Raw genomic sequence first — 6,391 nt, 5'->3', positions numbered from 1 at the left:
GTCCTCTCTCTCAAAGGGGAAAGGGGGACACTTGTCCCAAGGCTATCCCTGTTGCTTGTAATGGCTTCTGCTTGTGATTGGCTAGGTCTGGAGGGGTCCAATGAGCTTCAAGCATGAGCTACAAGGGGGGGTCGACCCAAGCAAGCTAGGGGGGTGATTAGGGGGTATACTCACCCACACACACTCACAAGCACTCTCATGGTGTGCTATGCAAAGTGGAAGAGCTCCCTCTCCAAGCAAGTAAAGGTTGAGAGCCTACACCAACACTCTTGGCTATGGAGTGCAAATCCAACCAAGAGCCATGCTTCAATGCTTAAGCTTGCCATCTCCTTCTTCTTCATTACTATGCTATTATGTATGCATGCTAGCAACAAGAGTATGATAAGTGAGGAACTAATTCTTTCTCCTACGAAATGTTTCTTCTTCCTCTTCCCCACCCTCATTCCCTGCTAGCTCTCGCCACCTTCGAAGGTGTTTGAGGTCTTGGGACTGAGGCTTGGTATAGTTAAAGCTTTCTTCAAGTTTAGGTTATGTTATGATAGTGATGCATGAAGCTTTCCATCTTCATTGCTTCACCTAGGTCACAAGGAACACAAAGAATGTATTGTAACAAGTCTCTCTTTATGGGAGAAATCATAATACAAATGCCTATTGGAGGGGGGACCGGCTCCACATAAATCTGGTCCTCAACTGTTGTCATGTTTTCTAAATTATCTCTCTTGCAAAAGTATTGTCTATGCCAAGTTAACTAATTGCTATAATTATGTTGCTATCTTCAATTATGTCTACCCTCTATGATCACAAAATCATTTCTTGATAGTACTATCATTAAATTCCGCTACTCTCAAATTGAATAGGCAAATTCTATTACATTGGTATGAGAGTATTTGGTTTCTCTTTTCTTGCTTAAGAAGAGAGGTCCTTAAGTAGCCTATAAATGGTTGATGTTGTTAATTATAATAGGGTAAGTGGAATTGGGATCTATTATTGGTTTTGTTGAGCCCACTATGTGGGGGATGGTGCACACCTGGTGAGCTTTGGACTTAATAATGGAGTCTTTCTAGACTTGCCTATGGCTTTACCATTATTGAGCCATAAGAAGTCCGAAAGGAGCTAACCCTTGGCAACTCTGCTATGTTAGACCTACTCCTCTACTCTCTATAATTAACCACTTTGAGCCGTGGGTGTAGATACTTAAGAGCCGATTTTCAAAGGCTAAGAGGAGTGGCAACTAAGGTTTTGTATTGCCAAAGCATACACTAAGTATAAACATAAATTTTGTTAACATGGCTGAAAATAATCAAGAGAGTAGAATGAACATTGATAGCTTTGATTTTGCACATGAAGGTGCTAATGATGATGCTCCCATGTTTGTGAATTTTCTCGTCACTAGGTTGCAACAAGCTATGGGCAACCCTGTTTTGCAAGCCGAAGTTACTCAACAACTTCGTGCTTATGAAATTTCCCTTCCTCTCCCAGAGGAGAGAGAGCTTAGGAGGCCTCTTGAAGAGACCCCCAAAAGAAGACTCTCTCCCATTCGAGAGGAGGAATCCAAAGAGAAAGAAAGCAATGACAGTCTAAGTTCTTCTGAAGATGTGGCTCCACGAATACGGCGGTCTAAACGATCACCTACTCCTCCCAAGAGGAAAAGAGAAACCTATAGTTCTTCTCCTCATCACTCTGAAAGGAAAGAGAGGAAACAAAGGAAGAAAAGGGCTAAGAAGAGGTCACCCTCTTCTCCTTCTTCTTCACCTTCCTCCTCTTCCGATGAAAGTTATGGCTATTCTCCTAGAGAATACAAGAGGGGAGGACATCGCAAATCATTTCCTGCATGGCGAAGGTCACAAAAGCTAAAGAAGTTCAAGGAGGGAGGAAAGAGTATCTCTTTTCTCACCTATGATGGCACCTTTGGTGCTACCGACAAAGTGTTGGACTTCATCCAGGATTTTGATGCGGCCTTTGGGGACGAGGGCTTCACAGAGTCCTCCAAGCTACACCATGTAGCTATGCACTTCCAAAAATCAGCTTGTCAATGGTGGGCTAGCCTTCGTGGCAATGGAGAAGCCCCAAAGACATGGAAAACTCTACGAGTTTCCATCATGAAGCAATTTCTTCCAAGTGATACTAAAGATAAAGTTCTTACCGAATGGCGCGGCTTGAAGCTTCTCTCTCATGAGTCTATCAACAAGTATGTAGACAAGTTTTGGGATTTACATCTCAAAGCTACTGTCTTTCAAAAGATAGACTTTGCCGAACAAAGATAGCAATTCTATGCGGGATTACCTGAAGAGATGGCCGAATACATCAACTCTCAACGGCCCGGTACTATTACGGAAGTAATCCACCACACCATGGTTGCTTCACGCATCAATTTCCATCAAGGGGCTAGACGTAATGTCAAGCCCATGGAAAACAAAGATAAAAATGATGCAAAGGGGAAATCCAATGCTCAAAATAATTCCGAAGTTACTTCCAACAACAACAACAACAATCGGTCCAAGGAGAAGGGAGTTTACAAAGGTAAAAACAAACTCTCTCCTGAAGAGCTTGAAGCTTTTCGCAAGGACCATAAGTGTTTCAAGTGTGGAGAGCAAGGACATGGCTATCGTTCTTGCCCCAAGAAGAATACTCGCAATGAGACTCCTAGGGCTTCCACCATCGAAGCTCCAAAAGAGGATGGTCATTGCAAAGGATCATCACTTTCCTATGCATGGGGAAAGGTAAGAGAGCATGATGCCTTCATCTTGTTTGACCCAGGCTCTAATCTCAACTTCATATCAATAGAGTTGGCCACCAAGTTGGGCATTCAAGCTTTTGAGATGGGAGCTATAGTAACAGCCGATGCAGCTTTCAAGGGACAACAAGCCTCTGTTACTCCCTTGATTGGGAAGTTGAGGCTTCATGTCCAAAGCTATGTCGACAAAGAAGACTTCTTCATCTCTCCTCTCCAACATCAGTATGTTATCCTAGGGGCACCATGGTTTGATCGCATGGCTGCCAACATGAAGTTCCTTGAAAGGAGAATTTACTTCACCTACAGGGGAAAGAACATGTATATAGATGCTAGTGAGCGTGGTCGCACTATTCCACTTGTAAATCCTCTTTCTTTTGATAAATCAATGAAGAGCGCAGTTTCTGCGTACATGATTTATGTCAAAGAGTCTCTAAGAAAGCTAATAATGTTTTATCAAATGAAAATGATAGGAATCAAGAAGAGTTAGACTTGTCTACTTTTCTAAAAGGATTCCAAGATGTGTTCATCGATGATATCCCTATGGACCTACCTCCAAAACGAGGGGATGATGCCCATCGTATTGACCTCCTTCCAAGAAGCTCACCACCTAACAAACCTCCTTATCGAGTCTCACAAGCTCAACAAGAGGAGATTATGAGGCAAGTACAGGAATTGGTAGACAAAGGGATGGTGAGGCCTAGTTCCTCTCCCTTTTGTTCTCCAGTCCTTTTAGTGCAAAAGAAAGATGGTACATACAGTATGTGTGTGGACTATCGAGCACTAAACCATATCACTATCAAAAACAGATTTCCCGTTGCCAGGAGTTTTTTGGAGCAAGGGATTGCGCATATGTACATATACAGGCATGGTGCATCAAATAAAGGATTGCCCATTTTCCTCAGCCAGGTGGTTATGTGGGGCCCACATGTGTACATGTAGAACAGGGTGTACATAGTGCATCGATTTTCACTATTACCAGTACCACTGTGTTTTTTCTACAATAAAGAGGAATTGGTAGTGCGTAAAAATTCTCGAGGAAGCTATCCGCGGGCCGACGACGTGAGGTCAGCAGGTGCGTCAGATGGCATCTAGTGGCGTCAGGAGGGCGAACGGGGTCAATATTTGCACGCGGATGAGGACGGACACAACGTGGGTGTTTGCTTGTGAGAGTTATGCAAAAAGGTCATCATTAGGACCACTTTTTGGGGCCACTTCACGTGGTTGCGGGATGCATTATTGAAAAGAAATGAGTGCCAGGTGCGCGGATGATGCAGAAAGGTGACAACTATGCACTGTGAGGTCAGTTTTTGGCCTGTTCGGGGTCCGTTTGAGGTCATCTAAAAGGCCAAGGGTGCCCAAGTAATAAATCTAAGTGTGGGAACTGAAAAAACAGAGAGAAGACCAGAAAAAACGTGGAGAAGAGAGGAGGAACAGCCGCAGGTGTGGTTTTGCTCATTTTGGAGCCTGTTTTGGCCGTAAACTGCTCATCCGAGGTCGGATTTGAGCACTTTGACATTGTAGACTAGGGTTTTGGGCCGTTCTGGACGCAATGGTGCTATCCATTTTGCCAAATTCCTCACTCATTTCCTGCTGTTTTTCTGTGTAAGTTTCTCCTATGAGCGAAGTTTCCGCTCCAGTTTCTGATTGTATCTGGTATCTTTTACCCATATTGTGTGAGCTATTTGCCCTATTGGTGTTGGCCCAAGCTCAATTGTATCTAAACATCACAAATTCTCCTCTTTTGAGCTGAGTTTTCTGGGTGTGTGTGTGTGTGTGTGTGTGTCTATGTGGAGTGGGCAAGTGAATAGTCTCTCTCCTCTCACTCCAGAGGTGTGTTCCCTGTCTCGGCCAGGTGTGTTGTGTAAGCCGAGTGGTGCCCCATAGTGTGTGTGTATACCCTTCCAAGAGTGTGTGTCGGGTCGTTATAGAGGCACTTTGTGTGTTTTCATCCCGCTCACACCGTGCCTCGGGTAGAAGATCTGTTTGATAAGCTACAAGGCTCTACCTACTTCAGTAGGATTGACCTTAAGAGTGGCTATCATCAAATAAGGATAGTGGATGAAGATATCCTAAAGACCGCGTTTCGCACAACATTTGGTCGTTATGAATATCTAGTCATGCCTTTTGGCTTGACTAATGCACCAGCTACTTTCAATCATCTCATGGAGAAAATTTTTAGACCATATCGTAAATTCACTGGAGTGTTCTTTGATGATATCATCATCTACTCCAAGTCTTTGGAGGAACATAAGCAACATCTCCAAGTGATTTTTCAAGCCTTGAGGGAGAACAAAATTTTTCTCAACCAAAAGAAAAGTGAATTCTTCCTTCAAGAGATTCAATATCTAGGTCATATTATCTCTCACGATGGTATTCGTATGGATCCATCAAAGTTAGAGGTAATAAAATCATGGCCTAACCCAAGGAATCTACATGAGCTAAGAAGCTTTATTGGTATGTGTGCATACTATAGACGCTTCATAGCAAAATTCTCTCAAGTAGCAGGACCACTACACGACTTAACAAAGAAGAACGTTAAGTTTGTATGGACTGCTAAGGAGCAAAATGCTTTTGAAAAACTCAAAGAGGAGCTTACTTCCCAACCAGTCCTCGTGCTTCCGGATCTCTCAAAGCCATTTGAGGTCCAATGTGATGCGTGTGTGATTGCCTTGGAGCGGTTTTGCTTCAAGAAGGGCATGCCATAGCATATGAGAGCCGAAGGCTCAATAGTGATGAGCGAGTCTTGGGCATTTATGAGAAAGAGATTTTAGCTGTTCTACATGCCCTAGACACATGGAAGCACTATCTATTGGGGACTCCATTTATCCTACGAACTGACCACCAAAGTCTCAAGTATTTCATGACGCAAACCAAGCTTTCCGACAAACAAATGAGGTGGGCAAATTTTCTTTTGCAATTTAATTTCCATATTGCTCACATAGCTGGTAAGCACAATCAAGTTGCCGATGCACTTTCACGACGACCAAAAGTTAATGCGGTGTCTATAGCTACTCACAATGATCTATCCTCTATGATAGATGAGTATGCTACTGACCCTGACTTTAGAGACATAATGTCAGCCCTTGCTTTGGGGAAGAAAGAGGAACCATTCACATTGCAGGATGGTTATCTTCTCCACGGCAATAGGCTATGTGTTACCCATTCCCTTCGTGAGAAGGTTATGTATGAATCCCATGCTCTTCCATATGCAGGGCATAGAGGTATTCAACCTACTCTCCGAGGAGTAGAGACGTATTTCTATTGGCCTACCATGAAAATGGACATACAAGAGTATGTTTCAAAATGTGTAGTATGCCAAAAGACCAAGTATGATAGAGGGAAGCAACCTGGATTACTCCAGCCATTGCCTATTCCAAATTCACCATGGGAGAGTATATCCATGGATTTCATCTTTGGACTACCCAAGTCTATCCATGGGAATACAGGAATATGGACAATAGTCGACAGGTTTAGCAAGCAAGCACATTTTATTCCTATCAAAACGACTATTAAGGCACATCAAATGGCAACTCTCTTCATATCTCAGATTTTCAAGCACCATGGATTACCCACATCCATCGTGTCAGATAGAGATCCGAGAATGACCAGTAATTTTTGGAAAGGTCTCTTTGAAAATCTAGGAACAAGATTGAATTT

The sequence above is a fragment of the Adiantum capillus-veneris genome, unplaced genomic scaffold (genome assembly GCF_014529385.1).
Source record: "Adiantum capillus-veneris isolate H3 unplaced genomic scaffold, ASM1452938v2 Hic_scaffold_646, whole genome shotgun sequence".
NCBI classification, from domain to species: Eukaryota; Viridiplantae; Streptophyta; class Polypodiopsida; order Polypodiales; family Pteridaceae; genus Adiantum; species Adiantum capillus-veneris.
This window is presented reverse-complemented; position numbering follows the sequence as displayed.